A 13,534-nucleotide genomic window follows, 5' to 3' on the forward strand; every position below is an offset into this window, starting at 1 on the left:
TGTGCTGCTGGTTGATTTTCTTAATTCTGGGAGCAAGATTTGGTAACAAGACTGTGTATGAAATTCGAAATGCAGTGAAAGAAAGTCAGTGCCGAAAGACCGCAAGAACGCAAGATTCAATTTGGAAGCAGTTTACAGAATTTTGTGAAATACGCAAGTTTCCTCTGAATAAAGCAGTCGAAATGAACGAGGTGGCCAGTATTTTGGAAGATTATGCCTTTAACGGCAACAGAAAAGTAATTTGTATGTTACATTATAATTTTTTTATTAAAGTTCATTTGACAAGTTTGACAAATTAATTTGACATATTTTTTTTCGCTGAAAAACAGTGTTGTTGCCTGACAGAAGAATGTTTTTTCACTGAAAAAATTTTTCGGTGAATGCCATTGGACAAATTTCAAGCAATTCTGCCATTTTATTGGTTAAGAATTTTCGAGTTGGATTGTCAAATAAAATACCTGTATTTATTATCGTATCTGACACTATATTTTGTTCTTTCCTTCGATGTGTCAGTGTGTCTTTTAAAAAGTAAAAAGTCGCAAAAATATCATCAGTTAATACAGAAAATATTTTAGAAAACAGAAACAGAATAATAATATGCAGTAATAAAATACGGGGTGTCCTGAGGAAACTCAAATATAAATATTTAAAGATCTAATAATTAAAAAATGTTTTACAAATACTCTATATAAGAAGATGTAATTTTACTATATACCACAACAAAGAGCGTACCTTTTTTATGTCTCCACAAAATATTTAATTGCAGATTTTAGAAAGAACCCTATTGCGTTTTTCTCACCGCTAAAAAATTTCAAGAAAACTGAAATAACGTGCCAACGTCGCAATGGAATTTTAAATAGAAATTGTGGATATAAAGTCTAAAGAGAGATAAATTAAAATATCTAAAAATATATAGGATGCACCATTTGAAAATACTAATTTTTCTGTTGCACCTGAAAAATAGAACACTCTGTGTAGGTGAAAGTAATTTGCGTGTATGGTCCTAAAAAAACCGTACAACTTCCCTGTAGCTTCTGATAACTGATAACTAATGAGTAGAGTCCGAAATTTATGAGATTTGCATATTGATGACTGTTCATACTACACCTAAATGCTTTCGGATCTAGGCCAATTAGGTAAATAGGAATTGATTGACACATATTAAATTTTGCATATTTTGCATGTATCAATATTTTTCACATATTTTCGTATCTTTTGCATATTTTCACATATTCTGCCAATTTTTAGATTTTCGAAGCATACCGCAAATTTTTTATTGCAAGTGTCGGCGCTTTTAACTTCTAAAGGTCGAAATCTATATACATGACAATGTCTTTGGTTAAATCTCGAAAATTGTCAAAAACAATCGAAAATTTCAAAATGGGGTGTATTGAAAAATTGAGTTATTGAAAAAGTTGCTTAAAAAATCCCAAACAATTCTCAGATATACATATATTTTAAAAGGAACTAGCCCCGCCCACCCACCCTCTTTTTTATTAGAGGGCATGTCATTTGCCAAAATCGGTCTTATTTTAGCAGGTACTAGCCCCGCTCACCCGCCCTCTCTGTTCTTAGAGGTATCTCATCTGCCAAAATCAGTTTTATCTTAGCAGGTACTAGCCCCGCCGGCCCACCCTCTCTTTTTTACAGGCTATGTCATTTGCTACAATCGATATTATTTTAACCCGCCCACCTACCTTCTATTTTATTAGAAGGATCACGTTTGTCAAAATCAGTCTTATCTTAGCAACTACTAAGTTTAACTTTTTCTTACAGAGTTCTAACTTAGCATTAAAAAAGTAAAGGGAAATATAGGACAACTTATAAATAAAAATTTTAAGGAAGTACTAGAAAAGAATCAATTTTGTTATCAAAGGTAGCTAAAATATATAATGGAGGTTCTAGTAGTGAGGTTAACAGCACGAAATTTAATTAGCGCTCTTGTTTGCACCCATTACATCAGTGGATGTAAAGAGGAGTTTCTCCACCTATAAACAAATTTTGTGTGATAGGCGACTTAATTTTTTAATTGAAAACATTGAAAAACATATAGTTGCAAGTTATAAGTTATAATATTAATGCCGACATTTAAGTGTTTTTTGATGTATCATTGTACTCGTTTTTTTTACAAATATTTGTTATTTAGTCGCGTTTTTTTTTGTAAAATAAAGTTTTTAAAATATGGCACAATATTGTTTTAAATTAAACCTATTAGACTTATGGATATACTACCAGTTTATTGTATGGTCAATAAAAAAAAAGTACAAAATGTATGCCTATTTTTATAAAAAAATTTCATATTTTCGTAAAATTAAAACATATTTTCTTATTTTTTCTGCACATATATACCTACACATATGTTGGCCAAATTTCGTGCATAAAATTCCGGACTCTACTAATGAGGTATCAAGGAGCGCAAGCTTAGTCACTTCCTCTGTAGAAACTTATATGTATGTACATTTTCCAACCTAAGATTTCAAAGTATTCGGCTTTGCAGTTTCTGATTTAATATATCTAATATTTATTTTTTTGTATTTATTTTATTAATAACAAAATTTTGAGGAGATGGTGTGAACGTTCTTGATTTGGCCAGTAAAATATATAAATTGCTTCATTCGTTAATTTTTTCGAGTAACGACGGGCCTTCGCTAATAAGTTATTATGCCATTGGCACGACGTTCACAAGTTACAAAGTTATGCGTCCGTCATTTATAAGTACAATGTTCAGAATTTACAAAGCACGGTGTTTCTTTTCACATTTAGTTAAAATAAATGAATACTGAATAGAAAATCGTACATCATTTTAAAGTACAACGTTCGTCCACACTGCTAATGTATCATAATCTTTTATGGTATATGGTAAAAAATCCTAACGTTTGTGTAAAGTTACCTAGACAAACTTTCCCTTAGTTAAAAAGAAATAGGTATCGACTGTTAAAATACATGGAAAGGGGTATGCTATGCGTATCAATAAAATACATTGCCTAATTCATAATTTTTTTTGAGTTACCCTCTATAAGTAATCCTAAAAAATATTTATACATTTATAATATGATAAAATTATATCGTATTTATAATATGATAAAATTTTAAGATGATGTCATCATTCGTTTTGTTGGGGATATACGGATAAATTATGATTAACGTGCTCGTGACACCCTTAAAAAGTTTGCAAGATTTCAAACCATTGGGTTTTGCAGTTTCAAAGTTAGTTTGCAAAATGTTACTAAATTTTGATTTTTTTAAATCTTTATGAATAGGCTGAAAACCTAACAGGGATTCATAAACCACAAGTGGATTTTATAAAATCTAACTTTCAGTATTGTAAATTTTGGAGATGACGTTATCGCATTGGTGGTGGAAATGGAGAGGCAAATTTTGGTTGACGTTTTACTATCTAGAATTTACATGCTATTCCTAATATACATACAAAATTTGACAGCAATCGGTCGAGTAGTCTCAGAGATTATCTGTGGAACAAAAAACGACATAAACAACCGACGGAAACGGGAGATCATTTTTTTCGGGTTCTATGGATCATGAAACGTCGAGAAAACATGAAAGTGGCAATTCGTCCAATGGATCCTCTTACAATACTTCCTTAGCTTACACCCGAGAAGTAGAGATCAAAGCTGATTCATAAACCTGAAGCACACATAGAAATGTGATACTTTTCAAAATTTAAATAATATTTAATTTGTAAAATTTTGAGATAACTAGACAAATTTTTCTAGTCATCTACACAAAATTCCAAAAATACATATAAAAGTTCATATCAAAATTTATTTAAATCAGTTCAGTAGTTTCGCAGATTATTTGTCATATATATATCGACATAGCTAGAGAGCAGACGGACAGACAAATTTTATAAAATAACCTACTTCTAAATTTGCGGTTTATGAATCAGTCTTGATTTTTTATCCTTAACGTCTAGATTTTTGGGAAAAAATTAAAATTTTCTCACAATTTACAACTTATTCATGAAACTGCAAAACACGAATTCTCAGAAATCTTGCAAATGTTTCAAAGGTATCGTAAGTAAAATTGATGAGGTCATCGTCATTGCCGAATAAATCATAACTATCTAAAATATGCAAAACATTATGAGTCTATAATTGCAGTTTATCAATGCGTTTATATTTATTAGAATAGAGGTCACATGGCTAGATTTTGTGATGAAAAACTCCTTTGAAACATACGCATAGCATGCGGATTTACTAGCACTTGAACACTCTATACAAATGATTATTTTAATTTGTAGGGCGTCATCATAAGAAAATCATTTATTTTTTAAATTTTTCGAGAAGGCAGATAGGTTGGATTGTGCTTTAGGGGCCCGGGAAGTTCGGTCTAACGCCTTGTGTGCAGATTTTTGTGCACCATTTTTTTTATTATTCAGGATTAACCAAAGTCTCGGAATTGATAACGTGTATTAAAACTGATTAGAATATGAAGTTAATTCTTCAATATTGAAGTTTAGTATTGCTAAAATTTGTTCTTCAGTGGATTTCCAATGTAGTACAAAATAAAGAATTTATTAATGATATATTGAATATTTTTCTCTACTTCGTTTTTTAAAAATTATTAATTTTGGATTATTTCCCGGTAAACCGGAAGTGCAAAAAAATTGAAATGTCATAAATAAGTGTTTTACACTGTATCATGTACAAGATGTCTCAAACGAAACTACGTGCCTTACATCTTTTCTTGACAACAAATATAAATAAATTCTGTGACCGCTGTTGTTTTTAACTTGAAATGGGAAGCTTAATTTACTACACAAATCCCTATTTTTTTAAATTGCACGGTATATAATATTTTTTTACGGATTTTAATATACAGTAAAGTAGGGATTGCAGTGATGTAAAACACTTATATGTGTTGTATTAGTTCCGATCATATGCGTAAATAACTCTTTTTCAAAACAGTTTGAAACAAAGTACTACTTTATTTCACTCGTCTTGGATTTTTTCATATTTAGAAATATTTTTTTATTAATTAGAAATAAAATAATATATTTATATTATTGGATTCGCAATTGAATCATCTGTTAAAATGCTTTCAAAAATATATACCTTGCAATTTAAAAAAATAGAGATTTGCGTCACCCGCCAAAACCAATTATGTATGTGGTCTTATTTGTAGTGTACTGAATTAAAGTTTCAAACTAAAAACAATAGCGTTTACGAAATTTCAATTTCTATCCGTTCTGAGGACATGAGGCCTTGGATTTTATTTGGGACACCTCAGAGCACACATACTAAAAAAAGTTGATACGAAAAAGATAACGGCGTTCCGGAAATTTTGACCAATCGTATATAGGTATGCCTTACTTCCTTTAAAAATTAAAAGCCAACGATGACACAGCAATTTTATTATGTTACACAATACTCGGGCGTTGGCATGAATGTATTTGCCTTATCATATTTATTTGAATTTCCTTATTCAGCAAACTATGCAACAAAATTACTGCGTTGCAAGAGAAACGAGACATGTCGAAAATTAAGATATTGAAACGCGATAGTTACGAGTATAATAGTTTGTAAAAATTTACTTTTGCCCTAAAATGTTTTAGGAGGCGAGAGTGCAGTTACGAACACCGACGCTCGTGAAATGTTTATCAAATGGGTAACCTTTATTTTAAACAATACATTTTTCTGCAGTGTTTCTATTTAAAATATTGCGTAACATTCCCAGCTGTGCAGCTGTGTTGCCACTATTAAGCACAGACAGCGCGGGAGGAATAACAAAAAATGCGATAGTGCGAAGGAGTGCGAACGAAGTCGATTTAGCGGGTGCCGCACCGACAATAATTTGCGATTGATGTCATTGGCAAATTAATTTGCGTTAAATTGAGTCGTATTAAGTACAGTAGTGCAGTAAACTTTTTCAACTTCTTATGTGTTGTGTGTGCAACATGAATACGGAACAGGCACGTGTTATGTTGATTGGAAAAACGAAAATTATTCAAGAACAAAAAGAGCATTCAGGATTTCTTCGCATTGAACTACCAGGAGCATCGGCGAGGACTGAAGAAAATGTTGGCATCAGAGGAGGCCAAGACCAGGTAAATTTATTTTTAATGTTTGCACGTAACAGTCTGATCCAAAGTTTTCATCTAATTGTAAAAGGGAGGCTGTAAGTGGCGCATGTAGGATATGACAGAGGCAGAAAGCCAATGTTTATTGGAAACGCTTATTAATCACAGCCTCCCTTTATGTAAAGACATTTAGGTCAGACGGTACTTTCATGGAACTTGTGGCAGAGTGGACGGTGAATTCACATTCCAATTATTTTACATCGATAGATGCATTTCTGTTAATTTAAACAGCATCTATTTTAAAGTTCGCAAAATAAATTCAGTAAAAAGCAAATTCACTAAAAGTTGCCAGTTCCTAATTTATCTTGTAAAGAAATCTTTCATTCTTTGAAAATTACATTTAACACGGCAAAAAGCAATTCGTTACATGGTTTGTTATATAAATTATAAAATTTTGTTCAACAATTTCCACATTTTTTTTACTTCGCATGCGTAAATTTAAAAAAATAGTGAAAAGTTATTTAGACAGAACTTTCCTGACCTATTATTATGAAATAGGATTCTGCGAATTTTATTTTTTCATGACAACGCCTATAAGTAAAAAAAATGTATGCACTGTTGAAATTGCAAATAAGGAAGGTTACTTGGTGTATGTTTCAAGTGAGTTTTTCATAATAAAATGATGTGCTAACACTGCTAACGTCATGAAGTTTGTTGCAAGGTTGTATCAATTTGGACAGGTACCAGGGTTCAATAAAATCGGATTTTTTTCAATAAAATTAAATTCAATGTTCACTTTACGGTCACGATTTTTTTGGGCCATTTTACTTTTTCACTTATCTGAAATTAAAATTCAAAAAGTAGAAGACATTGGTTTAAGTTTATTTAGTCATTACAATATAATTCAGCTTTTTCGAAAAATTATAAAATTCCATTTTGCGAATTTTATTTTTGTGGTAACGCCTAAAGTTATAATAAACATCTTTGAAATTTTGCAAATGTTTTAAGGCTATAAAGAGCATAAGAAATTTTTAGTCAAAATATATTTGCATATCCCCTCCAAAAAATTGATGACGTCAGCTCAAAAGTTTGCCAAATAATCCTATCTAAAATGTACAAAATATGATGGGTCTCTTCTTGTGATTTATCATTCCATTCAAATTTTTTAGATTTGCATATACAGGCTGACCCAAAAAATTAATGAATGGGTAAATTCATTTCATTGATTTAATCAGGAACTACCAAACCGAATGCTTTGAAATCTTGCAAATCTTTTAAGGTTATAAAGAGCATAATAAATTTTTAGTAAAAATATATTTGCTTATCCCCTCCAAAAAATTAATGACGTCACCCCAAAATTTTGCTGAATAAATCCTATCTAAAATGTACAAAATATGATGGGTCTCTTCTTGTGATTTATCATTCCATTCAAATTTTTTGGATTTGCATATACAGGGTGACCCAAAAAATTAATGAATTGGTCAATTTATTTCATTGGTTTAATCAGGAACTACAGAACCGAATGCTTTGAAATTTTACAAATGTTTTAAGGTTATAAAGAGCAGAAGAAATTTTTAGTCAAAATATATTTGCTTATCCCCTCCAAAAAATTGATGACGTCACCCCAAAATTTTGCTGACTAAATCCTATCTAAAATGTACAAAATATGATGAGCCTCTTCTTGTGATTTATCAATCCATTCATATTTTTTGGATATGCATATGCAGGATGACCCAAAAAAATTAATGAATGCGTGAATTTATTTTATTGATTTAATCAAGGACTACTGAACCGAATGTTTTGAAATTTTGCAAATGTTTTAAGGTTATAAAAAGCATAAGAAATTTTTAGTCAAAATATATTTGCTTATCGCCTCCAAAAAATTGATGACGTCAGCTCAAAAGTTTGCCGAATAATCCTATCTAAAATGTGCAAAATATGATGAGTCTCTTCTTGTAATTTATCATTCCAGTCATATTTTTTGGATTTGGATTTACAGGGTGACTCAAAAAATTTAATGAATGCGCAAATTTATTTTATTGATTTAATCAAGAACTACACAAAACCGAATGCTTTGAAATCTAATGCAAAAAAAAACATCATAGGCATGCAGTCGTCACGTTTACGACAGCGAGAGAAGTACTGTCTAAACTCTTCAGACCAATTTTTTTGTATTGTTTTTCAAAAACGCATTTATAGCAAAATATAATGATGGACTAACATGTCGTAGATGTAAAAGCATATTGTTTTGTACATTCTGAATAGGAAACACTCTTGAAATCATTAATTTTGTTGATAATATTTGATAGTGTAAGTTAATCGCTTTTCTTAAGAAAAATACAGTTTCAGCTTCAAAATACACCATCCCGAATGGTGAACAAAGTGGTCCTTATGCCGATCGAGAGCTAAGTGAGGATGATTGTTATCATATACCCACCGAGGACAGCAGGAGTAGCAGCGACGAGATTTCTGAAAGCACACCCTTGACAACAGTATCATTAAGACTTCAATTAAAACCTAGAAAACAAGGAAAGAAAGAATTCCTAAAAGATGTAAAAAGGTAAAATAAAATTTTAAAAATATGTAATCACATATTGCAATACTTTATAAAATGTTTATAAAATACACGTAGTACAAATATATTTTGTAATTTCAGATGCGTAAATACCACCCCAAAGTCCAAAGTTTGTCAAGAAAAAGATTCGGAATGGAAAGAAGATTATTGACGTTTCGTCGACAAGAAGATGATCGAATGTATAGGATAACTGTTAGGACCTCAGATATACGGGAAACACACAATTTCGTAACTTGCCCTAACTGGAAGTACTTAATAGTCAAGCTGACGATTTGGAGAAATTTCGTGTAAAATCTTTAGAACTATAACGGTATATTCAATCGGAGGATTATGATTTAAAAGATGTTACACATAGAGAATTTTGACGAAGACATATTAGCGAAAGAATTATTATGTAAGTATTGACTCAGAAGTTTAAGATCTAACTGATGATTTAAACATTTAGATAGCATGTAAGGCTATAATTTTTTTTATTTTTTATGGTTGGGTTTTTTACATTTTTTATTTAACGTTATTGAAATTGTATCGTTGTATCATGTAGGTACTGTTTTCATAACTTTATTTCGTTATCGGCTCGCTGCAGGTTTCATTGGTTTAGTAACTTTAAAAATTTTTAATGTCATGTTTAAAAAATTAACGAATTAGGTCTACATTAATAATAATCAAACGATGTTATTATTTAGTGTGTCTTGATATTTCAAATAGTTAGGTAGTTAACAGCGCAAAAAATGAGTCTCTTTAACATATTTCTTATATTATATGAAGCAGTGATTTTGAATTAGGGCTTTTTAAATCTGCAGTTTGAAAAATTTTTTTCGAACAAATTTTTTACACCAAGTTAAAACAGATTTTACAATTTCTGATATTTTCTATTCGTAAATTTGTATTTGCATTAAAGAATATGCTTTTGATTTATATCTTTCAACGTGTTCATGTGTTTTCACTTGGTGCTTAGAAATCTGTACAACATGGTGAATGCTTAAATTTTTTGCGACATAGTTGTCATAGTAAAAATTTTACGTGTCATTGTAATTTACTGAAAGTAATAGGGTAATAGGTAACAATAAATCTACGCAGTCAACGATACAAAAAAGTGTCTACATAATACGAGATGTTATTGTTATTGTTTCTAATAGAATCTTATTATTTAGCGGAGAAATCACCACTTCTTGATGTGGTAGTCACAGGATCAAAGAAAACGGTACAAAAAAACAAGCATACAGAACACCAACAAAACAAGTAATGACAAGAAATTAAGTAAAGAAACTGAGTCTATTACAATGCTGATACTAGAACATTCCCAAATAGAAACACCACATAAAAAGTCAAGAAATTCTCGAGGAAAACCAAGAATTCCGTCAACGAAACAACTTGAAGCCATAGTTTCTAATCCATCTAAAAGGCAAAAATTAACGTAAGAAACTACTCTATTGCAAACAGTTTTTAAAACTTGATAGAAAACAAAAAAATATCTACTTTAAATTTCTGTATAACGAAAGTACTTCCTGTAAACAAGAATGTTTTTCAAACTGCTAGTTAAACGAGGTCACTGAAGAGTATGGTTAACTTCAATTCATTTACCTTTTCTTTCGGAATTCCTGGGTATGTTTTTTATTTTGTACCTTGATTATATATATTTTTAATATTCTTCAGTCGAGAACGTTTTTCAAACTGTTTTTAAAACAAAATCGCCGTTTAATTGGATTCAATATCAAATTAAGGCTAGCTGCTAGGTCTTTTACATGTGATTTTCAGTACATATTCAGAAGGTAATATTTCCAGTATTAATGGACGTATGGTCGTAAAATTTTAAATATAACATCTCCACAACTTTCTCTACATAGCACAAGGTCAGTTTTGTTAAAAACAATTTAATCATCACCTTTTTTTTTAATGAAATTTTTGCATTAACGTATCTTTCAAAATTAATATCTCAATTATGTATGGAAATTGCAGAACACTGTTTCAGTTGATAAAACTCCATCGTACCAAATACGTTGGAAATGGGACAGTCAAAGTTGTCTAGTAGAAGCTTTTAGATGCTTCTTTTTCTGTATCTCAGTTCCAACAAAAAAAGTGGACGATATGTCTGGTACGATTTTTGAAGTTTGGTGAGATAAAAACGGTGGAAACCGCGTTCCAAAATTTCCATATATAATTCAGATATTGATTTTTTAAAACACGTGAAAGTTTCAACAAAATTTAAAAAATATGAAATAATAAACTATTTAAATCATTTCAAACTACCGGGTGGGAAAAATTACACATCGTTTCGGGTGTAATTTTAAGGCCATGGGGTCCTCTTGGACCCCATGGCCTTATTTAGCCAAAATTAAGGAATTAATCAAAAATTTTTGGCGAATCCAAATTATTTATTAATTTTAAACACAACCAAGTTAAAAAAATTACATAACAATATTAAATAAGCATTTTTCGTTACAGTTTTTTGTTCCAGCATTCCTGACATTCAACAGTACGGAGTAGAATGTACTCGGCAAACAAATCTTTTGTAGGAAATGCAAAAATTTCTTGATTTCTGTCCCTGTTACTTATATAGACGAAACAGCGTCCGCGGGATTGTACTGATATCGATTTTGATAAGGTGCCATTTATAAAACAAAATTTAATTTTTTAGAGAGATTAAATTGTCACACTGACACCGATACTGACGCTTGCAAGTCTGTATCAAAACAGCAACGCCGTCTATAAACTAGTAAAGAATAAAACAATGGTTTTTGAAAGACTAAATTCTCAGAATAAAACCTGCAGGTGCAATAAAATCTCAAAAATATAGACAAAAAAATGGCAACAAAAAGAACCAGGTGGGGTCCATGCGGACCCCAAGAGACTAATTTTTTTTTTTTGTAACAGACTGTTACACCTATACAATTGATATTTTTTGAATGCATAGCAAAAGGCCTTAATTGAAGCTACTAAAAATACCACTATCGTTAAACCAGAAAATAACGGGAAAAAATAGGAAATTGTATCAATGGGGTCCATTTGGACACCACCCGGTAGTTTGAAGGTTAAAAAAATTCTCGTATTATGTAGCGAAACTTGTGGACAGGTTACATTTAAATTTTCGTAACAGTAAATGTGTTAATAAGGGAGATATTAAATTCTGAATATATATTGACAATATCATAAGAACCAAACGTAGCGATTTCTCATAATTAGAAGTATTTATGTACCTTTAGATTTTTGGAATTCCTAGATATATTTTATTTTCTACATTAATAGTTTTTTTATAATATCTATTGTTCGTACAGTTGAGAAAGTTTTTCAAGCTGTTTGTAAAACTAGGTCATTATATAGTTGCATTTAATATCGAATTAAATGGAAATATTTATTTAGGTACCTTTAGTTTTTTGGAATTAAGTATAAGTATATTTTTTTGTCTTCTACTTTAATTTTTTGTAATAATCTTCAGTTGAGAATATTGTGCAATTGAATTCAGTAGAGATAAATATGTATGTATGTAGTGTTAGTTTTTTTGGAATTTTGTCATTTACCTTAATAATTTTCCTAATATTCTTTAGTTGTAGGCCTGGTTCACAAAAATTGTAGTTATATAGTAAACACAAAAAAATAAAATGTTACTGACAGTGATTGCTTTTTATTGCAGTATCAAACATTGAAAATTGTAAATTTTCCCGAGTTAAATATTTGATATGGAGCTTATATTATAGTTACAAAATGGCATAGTGTCAAACTGTGTGTATTGTAAGCTGCATAAGTTTGTTCGGTTCTTTTTAAAATTCAGGATAGGGTACATTTATAAAGGCAACTTTTATTATAATATTTAAGTTATTTATTAACAGTCAGGTACTTCTATGAAAACTAATTCTTTCAACGAAGTTAAAAGTTCGTTTAATTTGAAAGACAGTTCAACGCAGCCATGAAACTAGCCGTAAGATGTGTATAATTTAGTTAAAATTGTAACTGAACATTTTTGTGGCAAATGAAATTATTCAATCCAAACTCAAGAGAAATGGGTTTTATTAAGGACAAAAAGTTGTAGTTGTTCAACGTTTGGTAGTAAAATATTAACAACAATTTTAGAACAGTCCTTTCAAAAACATATTAAAGATTTACGAAGATAGAGTAAATAAAAAGTTTCAGTGTGTGCTCTTATTTATCTATTTAATTTTAAATAGAGTTGTTAAATATTGAAAAATACTTAAATCTATAGGTGATTTTCCTTTAAATTATGTTTAAAAGATATGGCTGTACACATTGTAGTCGCTGTTTTCAATCTTCTTTAAGGTTCTCCGAAAATTTACTCGAATGTTGTCAGTGTTTGCAACTGTATTAATTTATTTAACTTTAAATGCGGTTTGTTAAAAGCTTCACAACTCTCTTTATATATAATATTAGATACAGTTTGTTAAATATTAAAATTACGCAAATCTGTGAAGTGAATGTTTTTTAACGTGAGTTTAAAAGATATAGCTGTGTAAAATTGGTTGCATAAAATGTTAGCAGAAGTTCAAACCGTTGATAATACAGAGAGCAAACCAGTATGTCCACCTATGGGCACATAAGAGAAATGCAAACTCTAAAATCTTGCGAGAGCACACACCCGCAAGGGGTGAAGGGGGAACAAGGAGCATGCTCTTGTAAAGTAACCTACATCATTAATATTATTATTTGGCTTTATGATGAAAATCAAAAAAACAATTTCTTTTCTCAACAAAACAAAGTTTACACTTCACGCAGAGAACACTTGTTTGTCCCGTGGTGCAAAATCTGCAACGACCTTTGTTTCCAAAAACAGGGTAATGACTCATATCATCATGACGCACGTCGTTTAGTGGCTTAGGAACAACCGGATTTTTAATCATCCTGGGACTTCTTGACTCTTCAGATTCGGAGTGCGAGGGTCGTCCAGGTCTTCTTAGCTATATTTCAAAGAA

At 30.6% G+C, this 13,534-nt stretch overlaps 1 long non-coding RNA gene across 1 annotated transcript; it reads left to right on the plus strand.

Moving 5' to 3' along the window:
• Window positions 1–5,734: 5,734 nt before the first annotated feature.
• On the plus strand, window positions 5,735–11,965 carry LOC135119711 (uncharacterized). The gene is made up of 4 exons (XR_010278346.1): window positions 5,735–6,067; window positions 8,384–8,600; window positions 8,697–9,009; window positions 9,767–11,965. It is a non-coding gene; the product is annotated as an uncharacterized LOC135119711 (long non-coding RNA).
• The last annotated feature ends 1,569 nt before the right edge of the window (window positions 11,966–13,534 follow it).

Source organism: Zophobas morio, unplaced genomic scaffold (assembly GCF_036711695.1).
Source record: "Zophobas morio isolate AGI-343-1 ecotype UQ-CSIRO unplaced genomic scaffold, CSIRO_AGI_Zmor_V1 ptg000283l, whole genome shotgun sequence".
Lineage (NCBI taxonomy): Eukaryota > Metazoa > Arthropoda > Insecta > Coleoptera > Tenebrionidae > Zophobas > Zophobas morio.